This window comes from Notothenia rossii, assembly GCF_949606895.1.
Source record: "Notothenia rossii genome assembly, chromosome: 5".
In the NCBI taxonomy this organism is placed as follows: domain Eukaryota; kingdom Metazoa; phylum Chordata; class Actinopteri; order Perciformes; family Nototheniidae; genus Notothenia; species Notothenia rossii.
This window is the reverse complement of record NC_136903.1, coordinates 16,973,018-16,999,327: the sequence shown is the minus strand read 5'-3', so window position 1 is coordinate 16,999,327 and position 26,310 is coordinate 16,973,018. Positions and strand designations below refer to the sequence as shown.

The 26,310-nt window shown below is 39.3% G+C and overlaps 1 long non-coding RNA gene across 1 annotated transcript; it reads left to right on the top strand.

Annotated features, from left to right (window-relative positions):
- Positions 1-19,848: 19,848 nt before the first annotated feature.
- Positions 19,849-21,547, top strand: LOC307041304. Its single transcript, XR_013808721.1, has 2 exons — positions 19,849-20,002; positions 20,488-21,547. It is a non-coding gene; the product is annotated as an uncharacterized lncRNA (long non-coding RNA).
- Positions 21,548-26,310: the final 4,763 nt, after the last annotated feature.

The following is a 26,310-nucleotide window of genomic DNA, read 5'->3' as shown; positions in this document are numbered from 1 at the left end:
AATTTGGAGAAGTGTTTTTATTTAAAAAGATCACCAGAAATCCAATTGAAGGAAAAGCTGAAACTTTTTTAGTTATTTTTAGTTATTCCTCTGCATTCTTGTGTGGTGGTGGTGGCTGATCTTCGGGTGTAAATTCCACAATACCTTGTTATGGTTTACTGGTTGGTGGCGTATGAAATAATATTTGGCAAAAATATGCTCATGCATGGCAGCACATCTCTTATTAGCACTTTGCCAGCGACCTGTCAAGGCTGATGCCTATAGAGGCATGAAGATGTCACCTGCAGACGGCTCTCAAGCCACCTTTCACAGGTCTTGTAAGCATCCTTGGGCATATGAAGGAGGGGAAATATGCAAACCCAGTGTCACAGAGCAGCAGGGGACCACTCCAAATCTCAGTTATGTGAACAACTTTAATGAGGTAGAGAATTTAACAAGGAGTTACTCGGTTTCAAATTATTCACCTGATTCAATGAGTTATGGGTTGATTCCTACTCTCGTGTTTGTCCATCTCATTATATACATGAGATATACGTAAAGGAAAGGCATTCTGGATCAACCCTAAATTGAAATTGTTAAGTCCCAGTCCCACAAGCCTATCTTCGGGGTCATTGATTCCTCCTGAGATTGCAGCAATTAGAGCCTTTGCGCATGTCAAGCCATAGTAACTGCTGAGCACCAAGCAGATGGTAACAAACCAGTCTCAACATGCACAGTGCTGCTCTCCAAAAACTGATTGCTGGGCTTCTTCTCCGGTGTCCTGAACCCACCCTGGGATTGTTTCAATGGGATCCGTCATTCAGCCTACCCCCTATGGTTGGCTGGGGTTCGGATGATGCAAGTCGGAAAGGGCTGGTTCTGTGGCACTGTGGCATTTGAGACAGTGGATGGGTAAACACTTAGCACATGGCAGCAGATGGTGGTGAGGAGCTCTGAGCTGCAGTGGGAGGTCCGCATGGTGTTATAGCTCGAGATGATAGGGATGTGCTACCCACTCAATTTAAGGTGTGCTTAATCTCACCCCTCTTTAAATAATTATGAGCAAGACATTTTTCATGTCTTCAATATCCTGGACGTACTCATATCTCATTAACTGTTCTATATTTTGATTTCCTTTCAAAAGGACATCATGTGTCACGATGTGGTCGGATTTGAAGACTATGTCGAAATGAATTAGCAGCACATATTAATAGGAAGCCGAGATCATATCACAGAATTACAGCCAAATGTATGGTGATATGCAGTGCCCTTTCTGCTTCCAGAGATGCACACCAACCCTTCCTCCTTCGCCTCTGTCTTTTTATTGTGTCGTCATGGTGATGGGTTTTCGTCTTTGTGTCTAATTAGAGAGCTTTAGATGTATTGACTATCTCAGATCACAGCACACCTCTCTCCCAATACCTCTCCTCGTGATGTCATCAAACGGCCAATCTTTCATTAGAAAACACGCACATTCAGCCACGAAGAACACACAGAGAACATGTGGATAGAAATCAGTGGTGTCAGAAACAGAGATGGCCGTTGCACTGTTATTTAGAGAAACTGTTATTATCGCTGATTTACTCACGCTTTGAGACAGGGTCCTTCTTGCTGTGAGGAACAGTTTCACAAATAAACTCTGTGTGACCTTTTCTGACAGACACTGGTATCAGTAAACAGCATGTGTGAAAATCAAACAAAAAATGTCCAGAGAGTCAGCAATCAAAATCTTATTCTTAATTAAAATACATAGTTTCCATAGTTACCCAGAGAATAGGAAAAGCATGAGCCAAAGAGTTCCAGTTTCAACATGGCTTTTCACGTCATCTTACCCATGGCTCTTTTTAAAGGGAACGTTATGTATGACTGTGAGTGTTAATAACGGCTCTGAAGTCTATAGATAGAATCACCTTTGTAAATTATAACACATTCTTTCATTTGTTTTAATGCTTCAGACATTCTCCATACTCAAATCTTTGGAAATATTAGGCGGTATCTCAACAACTGAAGGTACTATAAGAGGGAAAACTCTTGGTCAAAGATAAAAGAAATGCATCAGTGGTTGTTATGCAAATGTAATCACAGTTATAATTTCCTCTAAACTTCAATAAATAATGGCAGCATGATGATAGCGGAACAAAAAAGAAGACTTCAAAGCAGATCACTGTTTTGTGCACATCTTTATTAAAGTGAGGCTTTGGTTTTCCTAGAAGGTGTATTACACTTTCATCTTTAACTCCATTTAGTTGATCTTTGCAGGATACATAATCACACAAAGTACTTAAAAATCCCCCATTCAAGTTTTATTTTTCAAAGATGCACACAATATACATCTGTACGTAAAGTTAATATATAAAAAAACAGTTTTTAGGACATTCAAAAGCTATGTTCTGTCCATCATGGCAAGCAGAGTGTTCCTTCAAAGATTTGCAAACAAATCAGTCAGGAGGGTCCTTCACTTGGCACGGAGGATGCTTAAAGCACAGGTTAATAATCCCTGTTCCACGGAGCAACTTTAGGTGACATTGGCTGACCTTGCATTTTGACATGATAAAGGGTCATTGGATTAGATCTTTCCAATCTAAATTGATTGCATTTTCCCTTCTCAGGTTTATCATTATAGAAGCTTGCAGGTCTATCATTGGTGTTTCCTGAACATCCTCTACTGCTGTATCCTACTAACCTTCGATGTGCTCTGCAAATGTAGAGGAACAATACCCTCTTGTGTCGACAGAGGCAGCTGCAGCTCTGTCATCCACGTCAAATAAAGAAAACACAAAGTTACCATCATTCACACACACTCGACATTTCTGATTTCATACAAACTGATGGAAAATAACTTTGTATGCTCAGAGTGACCACTGTCTACGGAACACATTAACCATTGAAACAAAGTAAGAGTGTACAACATCTATAGAAGGGTCTAAAATCTCAGTCTCTCAAATGCAAAATTCAAGAGAAAAGTTTTGTGTTATTGGAATCTACCTGCCCCCCCCCCCCCGCAAAAAAAACAAAGAGTATTAAACATTTTTTGAATAAAAGGATAAAAACAAGAATTTCTGTACATAAGAAATATTAGATTTATGAAGTGTTTCACAGGAATGATACATGGCCAAATGAAGTTGATCGGTTAATATTCTTTAAGAAAAAAGTTGAACTGGTTAAGGCCCCAGTCATTGGTTCATATAATGAACATTGTTTTTCAGCATATTGTGTCCAGTTATCAGTGATGGAAAGTGTCGGACACATACCCTTATCAGTTCTCCGTCCAACAAATATTAAATAGATAGCTGGGCTGGAAAAGTGATAAGGAGATGTGCTCGACAACATTAGAACCTGAACAGCATTTTGAGGTAAACCATAATGAAAAACATAAACTGACCTCAGTGAAAGTCATAGAAAAACCTACAAAAACAGATTTGAAAAAGTCTCACTCAGTCTTATGTTACAAACACAAAAGGGTCATCCAAAACTTATACAAAAGTTTTTTTTGTCCGTATTTAGCATTGATGAACACAAATGTCCTCCGAGGAAGCAGGTCGCTGCATCACTTCATCATCAGAAACAAAATTCAGTCCAGCTCTCCACTCGCAGGTTCTCGCAGCTCAGAGTCCTTCAAGCATTCCTCTGCATCCAACAGGCTGACTGACTTTGAGGACACGTCCCTGAGCGGTTTTATGTCACTGGCCCCACCTCAACCCCGCCGCTGTCCTGTCTCTCACTGGTGGAAAATCCGTCCTGAGATTATCTTTTCACTCCCTCCTTTAAGCTTTGTCAAGCTGACTCTGTCCTGTCCCAGAAAAGGATGATAATAGCATAAAACAGTGAAAAAATTATTAAGCAATACATGTTAAACAATAAGTTAGAAAGAATAATGTGAACATTAAATAACACACAAATTACATTATTCACAACTAATTATAATCTGTCTCGAAAAAGCTTTAGAAAAGTGTTTTAGAATAATTTTGTATCAGCTTAAGAAGATGTTTTCTTCATTCCTATAAGAGGCAGCGAAGTCTTTGACAACATTTACATCACTTTTACATTTGACTGTAGACACATAGTGCTGAACAAAACAGGAATCAGTTGACTTCAGCGATGGAGGGCTTAGTGAACTACATGAAACTAAATTAGTTGTTTAACTATATGTTGAAGGTTGTATATAAAAAACTATGTTGGGCCTTAGAAAGAAAGGAGTTTTTGAACTTTTTCAAAAATTTGACTATTGCTTTAATTGAACCCCCTTTGATCAGCCTGCCCCCTCTTTTTCATCCTGTGCCGTGTGAAAGCATGTCCTGCCAACACATTCATAATAAAGCAGACAACACCAGACACTTATACTATGCAAACACAAAGCTGACCATCTTTGCACTTTCCCATGAATAGTGGGGTATTTTATCTTGGTTCATGTGTGAACAAGTCGGCACACTTAATTTAATGGTACGTGATTTTGTTATGTCATAATTTTGTATCACTTGTAGCCTACATTTTCACAAAACAGTTTGAACCACTATTTCTATAGGTGGCTTTGCTTGAACAAACTAGATTCCCCCCCAGCGTAGCTTTGCTGCTGTTAAACCTTTTCCTGTTGAATCAAAGCAATGCTTTCAAACTATAGCTCCCCCCTGCACTTAATCCTAACGTGTCATCATCCTGATATCATCATGTTCACAAATGGCTAATTATGATTCTATCAATCTGGTGGATATCAATAAAGACAGCTTAAATCCACATTCCTGTACATCGACAGCTGCTCTTTGTGTGTAAATATATCAATTTTTTGTAATAGTCTCTTTAACGTTTGGTGTTCACCTTTATTCATTACAACATAGACCCTTTTAAATGGTATCTAAACAGAATGGCTTCACATCCAGTACACGAACAACCTCTGACCCTCTGCCTTTTATCTATAGTCTCTCCTGAGCATGCTGTTGGAAGAGAGGAAGGACAGCAGACATCTCTGTATGCTTTGGTGTCCGTTATCTCTCCCCTCGGTGTGAAAAGTCCCATGCAAATTAAACACGGCTGGCTCGCTTTCTGATCCAGTTCCGGATTTCTTCTCCACACCAGCCGCCAGCAGCAGTCACACGGATGAGGGGAGATCTGCCAAGCATCTCCTCTGCAGTGCTCTGCTCTCCTCTGGGATTAGCTGCACTGCATTCCCACCATCAGCAGCGCCGGGGTGCACACACACACACACACACACACACACACACACACACACACACACACACACACACACACACACACACACACACACACACACACACACACACACACACACACACACATACACACACACATACACACACACACACACACACACACAAACACACACACACACACACACACACACACACACACACACACACACACACACACACACACAGATAACTCGGTGTAGGCAGGGCAGGGCCGTCTATAAAAACAAACACACACACATGCAATCCTTTTCTTTCTCTTGTCTGTCTTTCTGTCTCCCACAGACTCCCCCCCCACCCACCCACCCTTACAGGACAGAGACCCTCTCCCTCCCTCTCCCCTGCCCTGGGGACGATGGATCAGATTGTATGAACAAGAGGTCAGCGCACACATCATCACAAATCGCTGGGAGGTTGTAGCACTGCAACGCAAAGCAAAATCTTTCATGTCTGGACTCAAACCACACACAGCCACTTTAAATCTACGATAACTTATTTTGAAATAAAGAGTTGCATTTATTTGTAACCATAATGCTGCAACATGTTTTATTAACAATGCAGAAATCTTATAGAACCTGTATGTTTTTAGTCCTTAACTGATCATGACACTCGTCAAAAGCAAAGGCCAAAAGCTTCCAGATTCCCACCACATTAAGTGAAACGAATTAGCTCCCCATCCAACCATTATCACTACTTATCTTCCCTGTCTCTTCCTCAGTCGCTGTAAAGAGGTCGCTTCCCAAAAGAGGGTGCCTGGAGTGACCTTGCACCCCCACTGCTTCCTCCTTGGTCATGATTGCCAGTTGTTAAATAACAATAGATGATTAGCCTAAGACAGAGGGGGATTTCCTCTATGCTACTTTGTCTGCAAACAAAAGAGGCACTCAGTTTAGTGGAAGCTTGATTAGGCTTTTCCTGGGGAGATCAGGTAATTCCCACTAATGACGCCCTGAGAGAGAGAGCAGGGGGAGCTTGGAGATTGGCTGACTGAACGATGATGCAGGCATGCATGTGGGAAAATGTCTTCATGGTGAAACAAGCTTGCCTTCAACGTTCACACAGACACAGCTGATCAATGCAGCAATGTGAAATTAAAAGTGCCAGCGCTGTGATTGATTTTTAAAGAAGCAAACAGCATAGTCTTGTGTATATGAACATATCAATGATCTGTGAACATTCCTGCTGCATTGCTTGATGCTCAAAAATGCAGTACAGTGCACGTCAGTGGCTCAAATTAATCTCCAGCAGAGGGCATCATGGATGCTTTCTATTTATAGTAGTTGACTAAGATTTCTAAAGGGGATTAGAGGCTTCCCGAGGATGCCTTGCTCTGTTTTCAGGGGAAAAGGCCTATTTTCTCTCACTGAGCACTAACAGGAGACTGGCAGCCATTAATAACAGTGATAATGCTCATGTTTTTAAACAGTATCACTGTGGAGGCATTTAGCATCATGGTGTTTATCTGACATTACAGCTGCAGTGTTTTATTTAGATTTTTGTCAAGCGAGATGCTGTTAAGTGCATTTCATTCTGATGATACTTTAGTGTTGAATGTGTAAGACTTGTGTCCTGCTAGATAAATGTGCCATGCAAGAAGCTGGCATCTTATCCACATATCTCACATCTCAGAGAAGACTTTTGCCTAAACCATTTTTGGCAGCACTAAACTTGACTCAGTTGCTATGGACACAGATGATGTTTTCTTTTTTCTACCTTTTTTTTTTAATCTGTGTCCATGACAACACAATGGCTGTTACAGGAAATGGTATGCATTTTAACACGAAAGAAAGAGAGAGCGGGAGGAAAAGTCTTTATTAGTTATTACAATTGATTCAGTGATTTATACATTTAAACTCATACTAGTGTCTGTAACTTTCCCAAATGCATATGTGACCGTTCAGAAAACATAAACTAAAAATAATAATAAGTTCACAACTGTCACATCCAAAGAAAAAGAAACAATTATAATCTATATCTCATCTTTAACTTCATACATATTGTGAGACCCCTATTCGGCATTTAATGATATAGTTTTAATGAAGTGACTGTTATTTTTTATATATTGATTGTTGTGCTTTTATCTTAATGTGTGCATTGATATAAATGTGTCTATTGATTGTGTATATATAGGATATACATATTTGTATTGTATATGTACACACAAACTGAAAGATTGACAATAAAGTTGACTTTGAGTAAGAAAATATAAGGGAACTTTTGTTGCATCCTATAACTGGTGAATAAACAGTTGTGAATGGGAGCTGGTACTCAACTATTTTATATGTATATATTATAGATATAATGTAAACTTGATGTCACATTTGTATTCACAGAGTTCTAAATGCGTTAAACGCCCCTGAGAATGATGACATTGAACAATGTGCATACACAGAAAAGGCGTTACAATTGTTCCCAAATAAATGCATGATTTAAAAGTGCTTCATCATAGTTATATCCCTCATGTACAATATGTACAATGTGTTATTAAAGGTTTATATATACAGTACTGTGTAGGAGTTATTAACATGTTAGTTAAGTTAAGTTAATGTAACAATGTAAAAAAGCTGGTTTTCAAATGAACTGTTCAGACACTGTAATAAAAATTAAAGTTGTTGCCTTGACCAGTAATAGACATCTCGTTATTTGAGACTGAACACAATAAAAAAATGTAATCCTGTAGGAAATTCTTGTGATGTAGAAAAAAGTATAAAGTGTTACTAACTAGAGTGCCTAACCAAATAACAATAAAAAGTATGATATATATTATTTAAAGTATGATTGGCGATAATATTGAAACTGACACTGGCAGTGATACGGAAAAAGTATTGTACAAATAGCTCTCTATGAGGCTCACCTGCTCCTCCTGCTGGACCACTAGATGGCAGCGTCAGGTCATCAGGAGCCGCTGTGTGGTCAGGATCATTATTAGCACATGATGAGGCTGCACTTCTTCAGAGAAGCAAATGCAGGCTACTGGATGAATATTTAAGAGAGATAAGAAACGCTCTGTAACAGTGCAGCAGCATTGGGTTGTTCATTTCTTTAAAAAATATTGTCACATTTACTGTTCATTATCTCTTACTTCAGATAAACATGCTTGTCCAGCCAAACTAACATTGTTGATTGAATGACTGTTGATTATATTACACACATGATTTTGACTTTGGTTTAAACAAATAAAGGCAACCATATATCAACGCAAAATGCAAATTTGAGCTACATGCCTTGTATAATACAGTACTGTGTGTACTGAGGCAGCCAGGCAGTGCAGTGGGGAAACCAATAGGCCAAGTTTCTGGCAATTAACTGGATTTGGATTTTCTCGTTAATGATCATTTCCATATGACACTTTGATGACAGCAGAGGATTCATTTCCTGGTAGTTGTGACACAAACACATTAGGGGTGAAGGTGGGAAAAACACACACAAAAACACACACCCAGAGAAACGCATTTCCACAAAATACTGCAGCCAAAAAGGGAGAGAAAAGGGGGTATTAAAGATCACAACCTCAAATATCAACTCTGCACAGTGTTGCCAAGTCTTGTTGCTATGGAGATTGCATCCTACTGCAGGTGTGAGTAACGATAGAGGAAGTCAACTGTGCTTCCCTCTCTGTGTCTCTTTCTGCTCCTCTCTATCTTACATGGTCCTCACGGCATGTGTGAGCGCATGTGAGTGTGTGTGTGTGTGTGTGTGTGTGTGTGTGTGTGTGTGTGTGTGTGTGTGTGAGTGTGTGCGTGTGTGCGTATGTTTGTGTGTGTGTGTGTTTCCACCTCAGACACGCTAATAATCAGCCTTGAGGATGAACCTTGATCATAAATATGCACTTTTCAAACTTTCAATGATCTCTCTGTGTTCGACAACATGAGATAAAGGATTCATTATCTTCAAATTTGAACATATTGTCTCATTGTGACAAGGAGGTCTCTCAAAATGTGACAATGAAGGACCTCTGAACTGTGCAAATGTAATTAGCCCTCAGGCAGGGTGTGCTGTAGGTTGAAACAAACAGATGCATGCGTCCAAACACTGCTAGGGAGATCTCCAGTGAACGAGAAGGCATTGCTTTGCGTCAACGCTATTGGGATAAATCCAGTCTGAAAACCCAAAAAATATTTGATCTGGCAATATGTCATATATATATTTCCAAATGTGTTTTTATAAAATAGTTTGACACTTGTTTTTAGGATGTTTATGTACTGAAATTCACTAAATATTTGACAGTTTATTGATTTGTTTGCAGGGATCAGTCCAGTGTATCTCTTCTCCTGCTTGAGTAATCAATGCATTAGCTGTAGATTTATTGCTTTGTTGATCAACAGAAAATTCCTCAGGATTTGTTTTAATATAACATTATGATAAATGTCATATTTTAAGCGAAAAATAAAAATAAAAAAACCAACATTTACTCAGTTTTGAAGACTGCTTAAGTGATGTACAGTATGTACTGTTTTCTTCACTTTTGATTGGACATTGAAGGCATCATAAACTTCTAAAATAATTGTGTGCATTTTTACACAATTTATTAACACTTCAAATGATTGATCAACCAATCAAAAATAACAAAGAAAAATGAATCTGTTGTAACCCTTCAACTATTCAGAATAGTCTAATTTTAGTCATGTACAATGCACAAAGACATTACATTTAAATGGAAACAGTGTTTTTTTCTCCTCAAGAATTATACCCTCACATTGAGTTGTCCAACTCTATCAGATTTGGAGCTGTTGTTATGCACTGCAGGCGGCTGCTGCTCGGCTTCCTAGTGGCTTTGTGGCTTTGAGTCTAACCGAGGCAGACTGAGAGAGGCTTATTAATCCCAGGGCTGCAGCTTCACTCTGAAGGCCACAATCAGGAGAAAAAAATCACTCACTGTGTGACGTAAATAGACTTCTAATGTTGATCATCTAAATATACAGGATGAAGTGCAGACGTTAAGATCCCACATACTTGATCCAGCATTGTTATTAATAGGGGCTGACATTTTCACAGTTCACAGCTCAATCACTCTGTGCAAGCCTTGGTGAGCTTGCACATTTGTATTACGATGCATAAAAGCTCACCCAAGTGTCCAAATGTGATCATGACTGCATTTTGAAGTACAGATAAAAGCTAAAGATAACTTTCTGCAGTGAGAGAGCACAGGGAAGTTTCTGCTTCCACGATTACTGCTGCTAAAACCAAACCCAAAATAATGGTTTATTTTCAGTTTTTCATCATTAGGCGAAGAAAATGTTTCAGGCCTACATGGGTGTGAAAACAAAGTGACAAATAAATGACAAACTGAACACCTTGTATCTCATTAGCAGCAGATAGGAAAGGGCATAAGTATGATAAACAAATATCAATCAGAGATGGCAGGCCAATTCTTTTGGCAGATATCATTTTAACTCAGAGGAGTTTGGTGTTAGAAGTTCATCACCATTTTGCTAGTTAGCTAGTTGTAGAATCACAAAAACTAACCCCAGTCGTCCCGATCACAACGTTTTAATGTGCTCAGTAGTGTTCTTAAAACAGCTTGGAATACCTCTATTAATATTACACATGTAATGCTCGAGTGAGTATTTGCGGAAACAGGAAAGTGTATATGAGATTTATTTCATGGGCACAACCATGCCTAATAATCTTACCTATTACCAGATATAGTTGGAATAATTATGCTAAAGTGATTGGTATCCCGGCATCTTAATGTGCAAAGGTGAAAATATTACAAACAGGTGAAAAGATAGAAGAAACAAAAATAAACAAAAAGACAAATACTCTTTGGGATTTTAAAAAGGCCAACATATCCTAATAATAATTCAATAACTCAGTGATACTCAAAAACAAAAATACATTGACAATACAGCCAGGATACAATGTCTTGAGTCTAATGGGTATTACCCGCTCTTTAACAAAACCAAACTGACTTGTGAACCTGTAACCCCTCCCACCAGTCTTTACCTTTACATTAGGAAAAACAATGTCAATTGTACAAAACAAATAAAAGCGTTTAAAGCCACTAAACCCCGTACCTATAGCTACACATAGGGGATGATTGAGTAATACAACAACAAAAACGTTTAATTAATACAATACATTTGAACAATTATAAATAAATCGATAATTTTGCAACTCACGCGATCCTGAAATTACGCGAGAGGATGATGCGCCTCTGTTGCGCAAACCTTAGCTGCAAAGACGGCGGTAAATCAGCTGCACACTTCCAAACATGTAAGTGAAAATAACGCTTCTGTAAAGCTTTCTCTAAATATAAAAATGGTCTGCAGCCATGATCGCGCTACAGAAAAGGGAAAGTTAAGAAGGATACTAGTGTGCTTTATTAAAACTATTTATTGAGAATGGAAGTGAGCAACGATGTTTATTTGTTTGAGTTCGTGTAGCGTGTATACTTGCGGTCCCCGCAGGAAGTGAAGGCTTAATGTGTTTCTCTATGGTTTGTAACTAGGCTTGTTTGAGACAAGCGAGACCTGCGCAGACCTGCGCAATTTCGATCAACGTCTTGCTAGTGCGTTGCATGATGGTTAGTCATTTTGTCCGACTTGCTCTGGAGGCTCGCCTACAAGAGACGTTGAAATCTCGCGGGACAAAGACGCCCGCAGCCTTGAGAGCGAGGCGCGGCGAGGCGGCGCAGTTCATCTCCACGGGCTGCGGAAGCGAAATGCTTGATGGGAAACGACTCGCTGGTATCTCGAGCTGAGTGCTCATTGGTGGTTTTTACCACGTGCTGGTGATGAAACTCTCCAATTGGCTTGGCAAAAGTTTGTTGTTGTTTTGTGTCAGTTTTACCGCACTTCCATTCTCATTTTTCATCATTGTTCCACAATGTTTATCATCATGAAATTAATATCTATATATTTTATACTATACTTGGAGTGCTTACCGTTTTCATACTTTATATATCTTAGCATATTCATACACACTGTTAATACTGCTCACAGGCTGCTGTGTGTATCTAGTGCAGGGGTGTCAAACTCAATTTCATCGCGGGCCACATTAGAATTATGGTTGCACTCAAAGGGCCGGTGGTAACTTTAAGACTATATAAATATACATAGATAAATATACATAATACATATAAAATAGTGTATTATTTTACAATATTTCCTCTGTATTGGATTATTATCGGATAGGGTAATAACTTCATTATGAACTACGTCTGAAAGCAGAAGTCTAGGGAAAATAATTGCAAGTCTCTTCATTGCGCATGTCACAAAATAAGATGCATTGTGGGACATACACTTTATGGGCAACGTTCTCCTTTAAAGCGGCACGTAACATTATAATAAACTTATTATATTCTTTGCAAGCTCTTGTGGGGCCACATAAAATGAAATGGCGGGCCGGATTTGGCCCCCGGGCCTTGAGTTTGACACCCCTGATCTAGTGTATTCATACTTCTCACTGTTTATTCATCATTCACTTCATTCTATCTTTTATTCTGTAGATTGTGTACATTACTTTTCACTTTACTGCTTTGTGCCCTCCTGGTTAGAAGCTTTAAGCTACACTGCATTTCGTTGTCTCAGTAACTGTAATATGTGCAATAACAATAAAGTTGAATCTAATCTTGAGCAGGAACAAATGTATTTACTTAGTAAATATCTGACATCAACGATTAAACACATTTGTGCATTCTTTATAAATGCAAACCGAGTCAAGCCGACTCCGGAGGTGGCGGTATGCACCTTAAAGTTGTTTGCAATCCGCCAAAAAACCGAGAGAAGAAGAAGAAGAAGAAGAAGAAGAAGAAGAAGAAGAAGAAGAAGAAGAAGAAGAAGAAGAAGGAGCCGACTCCGAGCTGTCCGACTTCAGGCAAGCTTTTTGAGACCTCCCCCGGCTGCGATCGGCTATTCTCGTCTACTTTCGAGGCGAGCCGCAGCTCGTCTCAAACAAGCCTACTAAGTGCAGCTAGACTGCTTAAAACGACACCCATTGGTCTGTGGTAGACAGTTTTCATCGTCAGGTCTGTTGTTTTAGTTATCGGTTTTTGTTACTCAAGAGGGTGGATCCAAGTAAAACCAAACCCTGAACAAGACTTTTTAGGCCACTCAAACGTTACAATAAACTTTCATGAATTGAAACACAGTGAAGAGTTAAAGACAGTAAGGCCCCCCAAACCAAACAATGCTGAGGTGGTATCCATGAAATCATAAAGTAGCCCGGCCCCAACGTTTTTGCTTCTTTTCTGTCTATTCTACTCTAAATGGCACAATAATTACCAAAATAAACATCATGTTGTATTGAAAATAACCTTTATCTAGCAATTGAAACTAAACGTTTCAGCAAAAATGTTTACAAAGTTAACACATCAGGTGAGAAGTGGGGTGATTTTCTTATAGACTTCTAAACAGTTTTTGCAACCAGTGGAGTTACTCCTTGCTTGACATCAGAGTTGATTCAAGTCTCAGGCATTTCAACATTGGCTTCATTTTTCAGAGCTTCAGGTTGATGCTTGGTTTTTGGATAACAATAACAATTTTTGGCAAGAAAAAGAAGCGGAAGATGGGATCATGATGTGTGGCGTGATAGTGTAAAAGGAGATGTTCATCCACTGCAACAGTGAAGATGATAGTGTTTTTATTGAGAATACTCTTCAATAGTATTAACCTTGCCTGGGCCTGGTGAGCACTGGACTTTGGTGTAAGTGATGGCTCTCTGCCATGACCTGACCATTAGGGCTCATTTGTCCCCATTGATAGCCCACACAATAGGCACTCTGAAAGGAGCCAGCCATGGAAAAGGCCAGCGTATGGATCTTAATTTGACCTCACTAACCCATTGCTGATCGGCAGCATCTGGAATCCTTGGATTTAATTGAACAGTGATTGGGTGTTGCGGCCACCATATTGGCAATAACCCCTGTGAATTGCTTGATAGCCCTTGTTCCTTCTGATGAAAATGTGCGTTATGGCACAACGGTCACCAGACGCTATCATCCATTAACACAATTGCTTAACGATACAAATACAAGAGGTAGGTGACCTCAACTGGCCGCAGTAATTATGGCGATGGCAAAAATAGAACGTTTGGTGACTAAGTATAAACACCTGTAAAGTCTGCTGATTTGGGTGGGTGAAATAATAGGAACACCAACGTCATTTGTTTATATTTTCTGGGATCCGTGGATGTCCATAAAAATGTTGCGCCGATACATCCAGTAGATGTCAAGCTATTTGATTAAGATACACTCTGGGCTGGTAGTGCAGCTAAAGAAAGAGACATAGAGTCACCAAAGTCATCTTGCTGTGTATATATACAGTGGGGCAAAAAAGTATTTAGTCAGCCACCAATTGTGCAAGTTCTCCCACTTAAAAAGATGAGAGAGGCCTGTAATTTTCATCCTAGGTATACCTCAACTATGAGAGACAAAATGAGAAAAAAAAATCCAGAAAATCACATTGTCTGATTTTTAAAGAATTTATTTGCAAATTATGGTGGAAAATAAGTATTTGGTCAGTAACAAAAGTTAATCTCAATACTTTGTTATATACCCTTTGTTGGCAATGACAGAGGTCAAACGTTTTCTGTAAGTCTTCACAAGGTTTTCACACACTGTTGCTGGTATTTTGGCCCATTCCTCCATGCAGATCTCCTCTAGAGCAGTGATGTTTTGGGGCTGTCGCTCGGCAACACAGACTTTCAACTCCCTCCAAAGATTTTCTATGGGGTTGAGATCTGGAGACTGGCTAGGCCACTCCAGGACTTTGAAATGCTTCTTACGAAGCCACTCCTTCGTTGCCCGGGCGGTGTGTTTGGAATCATTGTCATGCTGAAAGACCCAGCCACGTTTCATCTTCAATGTCCTTGCTGATGGAAGGAGGTTGTCACTCAAAATCTCACAATACATGGCCCCGTTCATTCTTTCCTTTACACGGATCAGTCGTCCTGGTCCCTTTGCAGAAAAACAGCCCAAAGCATGATGTTTCCACCCCCATGTTTCAAAGTAGGTATGGTGTTCTTTGGATGCAACTCAGCATTCTTTCTCCTCCAAACACGTCAAGTTGAGTTTTTACCAAAAAGTTCTATTTGGTTTCATCTGACCATATGATATTCTCCCAATCCTCTTCTGGATCATCTAAATGCTCTCTAGCAAACTTCAGACGGGCCTGGACATGTACTGGCTTAAGCAGGGGGACACGTCTGGCACTGCAGGATTTGAGTCCCTGGCGGCGTAGTGTGTTACTGATGGTAGCCTTTGTTACTTTGGTCCCAGCTCTCTGCAGGTCATTGACTAGGTCCCCCTGTGTGGTTCTGGGATTTTTGCTCACCGTTCTTGTGATCATTTTGACCCCACGGGGTGAGATCTTGCGTGGAGCCCCAGATCGAGGGAGATTATCAGTGGTCTTGTATGTCTTCCATTTTCTAATAATTGCTCGCACAGTTGATTTCTTCACACCAAGCTGCTTACCTATTGCAGATTCAGTCTACCCAGCCTGGTGCAGGTCTACAATTTTGTTTCTGGTGTCCTTTGACAGCTCTTTGGTCTTGACCATAGTGGAGTTTGGAGTGTGACTGTTTGAAGTTGTGGACAGGTGTCTTTTATACTGATAACGAGTTCAAACAGGTGCCATTAATACAGTTAACAAGTGGAGGAGAGAGGAGGCTCTTAAAGAAGAAGTTACAGGTCTGTGAGAGCCAGAAATCTTGTTTGTTTGTAGGTGACCAAATACTTATTTTCCACCATAATTTGCAAATAAAGTCTTTAAAAATCAGACAATGTGATTTTCTGGATTTTCTTTTTCTCATTTTGTCTCTCATAGTTGAGGTATACCTAGGATGAAAATTACAGGCCTCTCTCATCTTTTTAAGTGGGAGAACTTGCACAATTGATGGCTGACTACATTCTTTTTTGCCCCACTGAATATACTTAACTAGACAACTTAAAGGTCTGTAGCACATTTCTCAACAATCCATCTGGGATTTTACATTTTGAATCACAATTTTCAACCTCTTGGTGGTGCTAGAGAAAATTCAGGGGATCACCAAAGGCTGTGGTATTCATCCTCTGGGGACCATGATGAAGTAATGAGGTAGCTAGACATTGTTAACACCACAGGAAGTATTAAATTAGACAACTTCAATGATTTTCACACTGCGCTTTAGCCAGTGAGCAGAGCGAAGACATGACAGGGAATGGGTGTGTAAAATAAGAAAGATTCAAGGAGAAAGGGACTGATTATGTAATGGAGGGACTTGTTTATGTGTCCCCTCTGAGTTCATGTTAGCTGAAAGAAGACAACCTGCCTTTGCGGCTCTTCTTGGGCTCTGTCACATTGCATTAATGTCTTTATTCATAGTGACTGGTAATTGACCTACTTTGAAGCGAGCGTTTGTGTCTCATGTAGATTGTACAGTAAGGAAAAGGGATGGAAAACGCTCTCTGAACATTGCACTTGTTTTATTAAAAATATCCGAGGAAACATGTTCTAAACCTGTAACACAAAACAAACCTGAGGACCCCAGCCACTTCAGTTCCTACTGCATTCATTTTTTTTTCGCAACAGATCGTATTCATGTGCATTTATGTATGTGTTCTTTGTTTTTAGAATAATCTTTATTGCTATCTTGCTTGCAAAATTGCCTTTGTGGCTGTCTTATTAGTTTTAGAATATTTATATTCAAACAATTTTTTGTTCACAGCTAAAACACATCCTCAGAAATGCATAATTCCTAACCTTTACAGTACATTCTTCTGATTGACTGACATACATTTCACACATCAATATCTTTTTAGTTTTAACATTTTTGGTCCAACTGAACATCATTCTTTAATGATTATCTATAGGTAAACGTGAAAGACAATTGCCACTTGTGTATGTTGCAATGAAAGTTAATAGTATATATTTAGATTTGTAGGGTTAAAGACTCAATAAGTAATACTAAAATGCCAAATTCCTTTTTTATAACTGCTGTGAATGAAGAGGAAAAGTTGAGAAGGACTGTGTGATATGTTAAAAGTAGGGCTGCACGATATTGGAAAAAACTGACATTGCGATTTTTTTTACCCCTGCGATATATATTGTGATATGAAAACATACAGGAATCTAAGAAAATACCGTTTTTTTTCCCGCAAACCATCCTTTCTTGAACTTTAATACTATACAATTGATATTTTTTGTAACTAGAGGACTGTCTCAGAAAATTAGAATATTGTGATAAAGTTCTTTATTTTCTGTAATGCAATTAAAAAAACAAAAATGTCATACATTCTGGATTCATTACAAATCAACTGAAATATTGCAAGCCTTTTATTATTTTAATATTGCTGATTATGGCATACAGCTTAAGAAAACTCAAAAATCCTATCTCAAAAAATTAGAATAGTTCCTCAGACCAAGTAAAAAAAAAAGATTTATAACAGCAAAACACAATCAAACATTTGAAAATGTCCATTAATGCACTCAGTACTTGGTTGGGAATCCTTTTGCACGGATTACTGCATCAATGCGGCGTGGCATGGAGGCAATCAGCCTGTGGCATTGCTGAGGTGTTATGGATGCCCAGGATGCTTCAATAGCGGCCTTTAGCTCATTAGCATTGTTGGGTCTGGTGTCTTTCAGCTTCTTCTTCACAATACCCCACATATTCTCTATGGGGTTCAGGTCAGGGGAATTTGCAGGCCAATCGAGGACAGTAATGCCATGGTCAGTACACCAGTTACTGGTGGTTTTGGCACTGTGGGCAGGTGCCAGATCATGCTGGAAAATGAATTCCTCATCTCCATAGAGCTTTTCAGCAGACGGAAGCATGTAGTGCTCTAAAATCTCTTGGTACACAGCCGCATTTACTCTGGGCTTGATGAAACACAGTGGACCAACACCAGCAGCTGACATGGCTCCCCAAACCATCGCTGACTGTGGGAACTTCACACTGGATTTCAAGCAACTTGGATTTTGCTCCTCTCCAGCCTTTCTCCAGACTCTGGCGCCTTGACTTCCAAATGAAATACAAAACTTGCTTTCGTCTGAAAAGAGGACTTTGGACCACTGTGCAACTGTCCAGTGCTTCTTTTCCTTAGCCCAAGTCAGACGCCTCTTCCGTTGTCTTGAGTTCAGAAGTGGCTTGACCATGGGAATACGGCTATTGTAGCCCATTTCCCGGACACGTCTGTGAACAGTGACTTTTGATACCTGGACTCCAGCTTCAGTCCACTGTCTTTGAAGCTCCCCCAAATTCTGGAAGCGACTCTTCTTCACAATGCTGTTAAGGCTGCGGTCATCTCTCTTGGTTGTGCAGCGTTTCCTGCCACATTTCCCCCTTCCAACAGACTTTTTGTGGATGTGCTTTGAAACTGCACTCTGTGAACAGCTTGCTCTTTGAGAAATTTCTTTTTGTGTCTTACCCTCCTGATGGAGGGTGTCAATGACGGTCCTCTGGACAGCAGTCAGATCAGCAGTCTTCCCCATACTTGTGATTTAGTTTACTGAACCAAGCTGAGTGTTTTTCAAGGCTCAGGAAACCCTTGCAGGTGTTTCGAGTTAATTAGACGATTCAAGTGATTCGTTGAACACCCTACTAGTATACTTTTTCATGATATTCTAATATTTAGAGATAGGATATTTGAGTTTTCTTAAGCTGTATGCCATAATCAGCAATATTAAAATAATAAAAGGCTTGCAATATTTCAGTTGATTTGTAATGAATCCAGAATGTATGACATTTTTGTTTTTTTAATTGCATTACAGAAAATAAAGAACTTTATCACAATATTCTAATTTTCTGAGACAGTCCTGTATATTCAACCGGATTAAGGATTTTAGTCACGGACGTCTGGATCTTAAATGATCAGAGCAACAAGCTGAGCTAGCTCGGTTAGCAGCGTCGAACTGCCCTGGAGAAACACATGAAACAACTTTATTCAGTGTTTTTATCTTGCTTTGGAGATTTGATTGTGATTGGTGGTTTGCTGTGCATGCAGAGCCTGCATGTCACTCACTCAAGTACCCCTGACATGAGAGCCGCGCACGTTTTCCTTTTGTAGCAAGCAGCAAAATAATTGTAACATGACGTGTTTGAGTTAATTTACCGTATTTAATATCACAAGTCCTAAAAATTTTTAAAAAATACAAATGTGATGTGAATATCGCGCATGCGCATATCGCGATTATCGTCACGACAGGATATATCGTGCGGCCCTAGTTAAAAGGACACCATTTATTGTTCAAGCACATTTCGTCACACGGACGGATCCCTTCAGGCTATGTTTTCATCCCCCTAACACCCTAAACATGGCCAAAGACCTTACCTTACTGCTTTACTGTATATTGATGATTTTAATGCTCGCGAGGAGGAACTACGTGTGATGAGGCGCTACCTGCAAAACCCAGTAAAAGTACAAATGTCCTGTGCAGTGGGACAAAAGGAGTTCCATCATGGTTAAGGCTTCAGTAACTGAACATATCACATCCAGATAAAGGCATACCTCTAGCAGGTCAAGGTCAACCCTCTGAAAGTCGGAGCATAATATGAAAGTTTTCACAGTTTTCTCACTCTACTTTCTGCATTTATATTTTCCTCCGTAGTTCAAAGTGTGTAGAGGAGCTGAGGCGCGTTCTCCCTCATCACGATCATTCTCAAGCATTTCAAGATTGCATTTACGCACCTTGCAGAAAACACAGTTAAGCTGACTGTGACATGTGTGAAATTCAATTACAGACCTGCTGCGGATGCTCTGTGTGTAACTCAGGGAGATGGGAGGTAGCGACAGCCTCGTGGCGACCCTGCAGGCAGCGGCAAAATCACAATGGCCTGGGCCGCGGCCAGGAGCTGGGATTCTGCCATCGCACGGCCCACCAACACTGCAAGAGCAGCTCATGGTCAGTCATCATCACAGACACTCTCCACGCGTCTCTCTCTCAGTGCACTCGGGTCAGTAGAAAGGGAATGCTATACACATTGTTGGCCACTTCGCTCTATAATTCATGTCCTGCTGCTAAAATAGAGTACTCGAACAGTACGCACTGTTTCATCGGTGGCGGCAAAAATAGAATCATGCATGTGGAGTGAAAAGCTGCATGTTTTCAGATAAATGGGGATTATATTTATGTGCACATTATACATATCATTTTGTCACATGGATTGTCTATATTGGATTTTATTATGTTAGTCTTTTCTGTACGCACAACACCTATTGCATGCCTGTCAGACTGCAGATGCTCTTCTTTCATTTGTGTCCATTTTCCTCATTTGATCGTTTTATTTTTAGTGACTGTAAAGCCTGCCACGGCAAGTGTGTGATATTAGACTATGTCAATACTTGATATTAACAAATAACAGATCACTCTTTATTTTTATTTAACAGTCTGATGGCTCATTGTGGTCATCTGTGTACACAACCAGACGTCAAACCAAAGTGGGATTGGCTGATGTCAGCAGGGTAAACTGTAGAGAAAAGGGAAATCTTTCTGGTCGGTGAAGGCTCACCCAGGCAGACATGAAATTTGCATGTGCGCAAGCCCAGACTTCCTACATGTGACCAAGACTCAGCGGCCCCTGGGGATCCTGGAACATCTCTGTGCGGTTACACAACGGTTGTAAAAGCGATGGGAGTGTCAGCGAACAACAAAATGGCCACAGCCAGCTCCGATAACAAGAGGTAAAGAAGAGTATTAGTCGTGAAAATGTGATTTATTAAACACAGGTAATTTAACAGGTAGATGCCAGGGCCAGAAGTATCACAGTACTGCCCGTACATAATGCAGCCCAGTGTCTGGTGGGTCCAGTTTCTCCCACTCCCCCACTCATGAGCTGTGAGTGGCAGGCCGGCTAACCGCTCTTGACACAAGAGAATCAGCCTGAGTTGAGAGTGAGCAGCCGTGGGAGCAATGCCTGCCTGCCACATCGGAGACCGTCAGCAAGACATGTCAACCTCCATTCCTGTTAAAGTCCCCAAACCCTGTTGTACTGTACTTAAAGCTAGGCCTGTAAAAAATATGAAACAAACAAAATAAATAATACAATTAGTCCATATGTTGATGGCAGTAAGACACATGCAGGATGTTTGCACAGCCTCTAATTCAGCCACAGGTGTTATCTCTTCCAAGATTCATTGAAATTAACATTCATTCATTCAATCATTCATTCAGTGGACCACTCAAGGGGTGCTCGAGCTGCCCAAGTGCTCCCAAAAGTGCCCTCTGGTTACTTCAAGTGGCACTTTGATGCGGCCTGAGGGTAAAAATGAACCATAATAAAGCTTAAGGCTTTAATAATGTTAATAAATGATATATTAATGCTCTGGTAAATGAGCTGCATTGCTTCCCGACCAAAATGAATGTATTAACAATAACAATTTGCAACTTCAACTTTAGAAATTATTGTTCAAATATTTGATTTGTCACATTTTGAACTTTAGCCTTGTGGGTCTATTGAAAAATGGGAGCTTACCATTTATTGGTTATTTTATGGTAACTGCAGCACTGATGACTTTTTAAGTATTAAGAGCCATTAACCTGTTATTGAGGAGAATGAGCAGCAAAAGTAATTTTCTACAGAAATTAATTTCTTAATTGAACTATAACTGTTCAGCTTTATGTGTTAGTAATATATAATCGGTGTAACGACTTTAAACCCTATATGAGAGAGAAATAGTGTCCCTAACCTAGTACATGAATTTTCACCTCTGCCGCTCAGAGTGTCTGTGCACTCCACTGTCCGGAGGTTTTCCCATCATGCACTGGGCAGGAGGTATAAAGCATCACTGACTGGGATTCATCTTGGGAAGATGTTTTTTCTCATGCCTTATCATTCACATGGATCTATTAATTTTCTGTCGAACAAAAGCACACATGATGGTCATTTGCATACAGCGTGTATGTGGCTCCATCTATTATTACCACCAGGGTATTGTGTTAAAGTGCGAACATCACTGAGAAGAAAACGTTGGTTGCCCCCTTTGAAGAAGTTCTCTTGGCTCTGACTCTGATATTTGTCCCAACATTACTACATTGCAGATTCCCCCCCTCACATCTCTTGTTTTATTTTATTCCTGTCTACAGGTCATCTGGATGGTTTAAAACAACATTATGCTTTTAAAAGGATTTCAGGTGTCTGTATGTTTGCCCTCTTACTTTCAATCAAAAAGGCTGTGACTGCCTCAAGAGCCAACTTGTTTGTTTCTACATGGCAATGAGCATGATGGAGCCTGGATCAAATTCAGAAAGCTGTTTCTAAAAAAGGAAGGAGTAATTAGTAAATGTCATTTGAGAGGAGTATGGCGAATTAGAAGCCTGGTGGATCATGTAATTAGGACGGGAGCCCTTTCATGGGCGGCTCAGGGAAGGACGAGGACACCACCGCTTCTCTGCTGAACACTGACAGTATACGAGCTGTTACAGAGAACACCATTTGACACACACACACACACACACACACACACACACACACACACACACACACACACACACACACACACACACACACACACACACTTTCATAATAACAGAACCACGTTACTGCACACACTCACACCAGTGCAGATCACAATGTCAACCAAGACTGACAGTGATGCATGACTGTTGTATTCTTTTTTCCTTGTTCACATATCTGACTAGATGTGTTGATTGTCAGTGAAAAACATGTGTATACATAATGAAGAAACATAACAGGCTTGAGCTTTTAGGAAATATTTAGATTTTACATATCGGATTTTACATATTATGTAATATTATATAACTTGTGAAAATAAAATTTCTATTGCTATTTTGGGGTTTGACCTTTTCTGCGTTTTTCTTTTTCAATAGAGCGGTGCAGTGACGAGTCCAAAAACCCGGAAGTGAGTTAGCATTTTACCACTACCGGTTCCCTCGTCTCAGAGTCAATGGGATTTCTCCATAGGATTTTGGAAAATAGCTCGAAATAAGGTCTGTGGTTGACACACATTTAACCCTCGGATGCATGAGTGACTGGACCCTACACTCTTCCATAAGTGGGTCAATAAGGAACCGTATTAAAATAATGTGTTTTTAAACTTTTTATGCCATTTTTGTCATATTGGTTAAGAAAAATCCCTTATATATAATATTTAGTATTAGTTCACACTAGAAATATTTTATATTAAATTTTTCACTATTTATAATTTTAGACATTTTCTTTACATTGAAAAAAAACTTTTTCCCATAGGATTCCATAGAAAATGCATGCGGGTCATTTTTGACCCACTTATGAAAGCTTGGGGTATTAATACAAAAACTACAATTTCTTAAAATTTAAATTTAAAATTTGAATGGCATGATATCCAAAACATGTTTTTTGAGGAATAGGGGGAATATTTTATATGATGACAAAAAAATATAATTCAAAGATACTTCAAGAAAACCACCTCACCGGGTCAAAAAAGACCCACTTATGCATCTAAGGGTTAAGAGACAGATCACGTTTTGTTCTACGACATTAAATGCATCAGCAGAAAAACGATGGTTGTTAACAAGTGGCTGTTGTCGAGGACGCTGTACGTCATTACGCTGAACTCGTAAACACTCCCGCTAAGTTTGTTTGACCTGTTCTGCTTGAAAGCAAGCACCTGCGCTCTTGCAAACTCTAACTGTTAAAACAAACGCTTCAACTTGTACAATTTTGAATCTATATTTTTGAATATGGATCTTAAATTGGCGTAACGTTGAAGTCATGCGACCCTGCTGTACTTAGCTGTACTGTAGTTCGTTTATAGCATAACGTTAGCATTTTGCTTCTGGCGATTAGATTTATGATTTGAAAATTCTAAAAGTAGGGTAGACATGTGGAGATTATTCAGCTGAACAAAATGTGGATTTATCAAATGGGTTCGTTATCCACAGACCTTTTTTCGAGCTATTTTCCAAAATCCTATGGAGAAATCCCATTGCTTTTTTGTCGAGGGAACCCATGCGCAGCTTACTTCCGGGTAAATACGTCATCCCTGCATCCCTGCACCACTCTATTACGAAAGAGAACACATTTAAATAGGTTAAATAATGGCAAAATACAATCAATATTCACAAATAACCTAGACAGTAAAACCATTTCCCATTTTAATGAATACATCCCAACAAGTGTCCAAAAGGTTTGTTTTTTCTAAAAGTCAGTTTCCCCAAGTGCGTTTTTTAAAGGTTTTATTTAGTGCTGACAGGGTTAGTCCATTAATAACTTACACAATCTTCATAGCAACATATGGCAACTAATTTACTGACTCTGCTTATTAAATGTGCTCCTCTTGTTTAACTTTAGCATTTTATTAGAACACATTTCTTTAATCTGAATTGAAAACACTGTCTTCATTGCCACAGTTCTTAAAAATAAAAGAAACTTGATCTTCAGGACAAGTGAACAACACGGGTGTCAGCTCTTCTCATTTGAAATGAAATACAACCTTATAAATCATTATGGACCAAAAACACACAGCCTCCCTCCTAACTAAATGTTTTATCATTGTGATTTAGATCAATTTCAGACTTGTTTATTCAGTCTGCTGCCCTCTTTAGATTCAGTGATCCACAGAGCAGGATGGACTGAAAATCCCCAAATGAAGCACAGCACCCTGTTGTGTTGCACCTTGGCTCACACCGTGCAGACCAAAAATACCCACAGTGTTATCAGCCTCTCACATGTGTGTCTATGCAAATGTATTCAAAACACGGCAGCCTTATTTGCCTAGTCACAGCACATGTAGCTTACATTGCATCAGTTTATAACAAAACAAATAATGTGCCAGCCTCGGTTTCACTGAACACCTGTAGTATAATTATTATTATTTGGTTATCTAACTAGAAAGTAACTAATTCAAGGAAACTGCTGCAGATTCTACAGGGGTTTATGTAAGAATAGATCAGAAAGAGCACAGATAACATCAGAGATAGAGTAATAAATAAATCTCCTCCCTGAGAAGTAGCCGAAGGACTGACAGCAGCAGATTAGAGTCTGTGCCTTTTTAAACAAATTGGGTGCTCAAAGAGGCATATTAGCTGTGTGCTCGAGCATGTTTTATTGTACAGCTCTGTGACACTGAGACACACAGTTCAAACATGTCAACATGGTGCGGTTCAAACATGCTCGTGCTGCTAATTATTTCATTGCAATTACCCTTTTTTACTAATTGACCCTCAACTGTACTACAGAAGCTGAGAGTTCAGAGCCAAGGTTAACGGTGTAGTTACATGAAACCAAACCCAAATTAGTTTCTTATCAAGGAATTGATTTCAACTGCTAAATGTTTTTTAATATTATTATATAACTATATATGTTTTTTTTAATGCTACTTTGAAATGTAAATGGAACACTATAAACTAACCCTAACCGTATAGGTCCTAAGTAATTGCCCTATAAGACAGACATTTTTAAGTAAGGTATGTTTAATGACAGAGCCATGTGTGTCGTAAAATAAATTGATAAAAGAATAAAAAGGAGGATTCAATTCTAGAAATGGGGTGTTTTTTAAAATCATTCTGGCTCAGCAAAAGAGATACATTATTCATATTAGTAACACCTGTGATCATTCATGTGACCGCAGAATTCATTTTAAAATGAAGACTTAATGTTATTGTTATTTAATTTCAGTGAACACTTTCTAATTTCATCCGAGTTGTTGATTAATTATGCAGTATAATTCTTATGATTTATTACATAATGTATAACTGAATTCAACCTTAGAACCTCATCATTGTATAAATAGTTGGCAGTAATGTGAAGTAGTTATAATCTTTAGTTGGTTGTGTAAGTGCATGATCCTTAATGTTGAGTGGATAACAATTGTGTTCTTATCTTTACTTGTTTTCATCATGGAAGTTCATTCTTGACCTTGAAATGTGACTCAAAAAGAAAAAATGCAAGGTTTATGACCGGATCCGAGGTTAAAAAGGTCTGTCAAATGCTGCTCAAAGCTCTGAATTTGTCAGAAAGTGATTGTCGAATTTAATGTGAGGTTGATTTAAGTTATTGTTTAAGTTGTGGACTAACAATATTGTTATCTGGTGCTGAACTGCACCAAAACAAGATGTCTCCTGAGATTTATGAAATGTTGTGTTTTATGTAACCATCTCAAAAACTCATATCTTCATTGATTGCTTAGTTTTGTCGAGAATAATGTGCTAAATGGTTAAAGAAAAATTGGTAAATCCTGTTAAATGGCTGATTTGAATAAAAATATAAATGT